Here is a 216-nt window from a genome sequence, read left to right as displayed (position 1 = left end):
ACAGCTGGGGCCACACCTCCCCAACAGCTGGGGCCACACCTCCCCAAGAGCTGGGACCACACCTTCCCAACAGCTGGGGCCACACCTTCCCAACAGCTGGGACCACCACCTTCCCAACAGCTGGGGCCACATCTTCCCAACAGCTGGGACCACCATCTTCCCAACAGCTGGGACACACCTTCCCAACAGCTGGGACACACCTTCCCAACAGCTGGG

The 216-nt window shown here is 63.0% G+C and overlaps 1 protein-coding gene across 1 annotated transcript in view; it reads left to right on the top strand.

Annotated features, from left to right (window-relative positions):
• The window catches only part of Vsig10l2 (V-set and immunoglobulin domain containing 10 like 2), a 10,010-nt gene that overhangs the window by 7,216 nt on the left and 2,578 nt on the right, over positions 1 to 216 (top strand). The gene's annotated exons all lie outside the window — the stretch shown is intronic.

Source organism: Grammomys surdaster, unplaced genomic scaffold, assembly GCF_004785775.1.
Source record: "Grammomys surdaster isolate TR1022 unplaced genomic scaffold, NIH_TR_1.0 266, whole genome shotgun sequence".
NCBI classification, from domain to species: domain Eukaryota; kingdom Metazoa; phylum Chordata; class Mammalia; order Rodentia; family Muridae; genus Grammomys; species Grammomys surdaster.
This window is presented reverse-complemented; position numbering and strand designations above follow the sequence as displayed.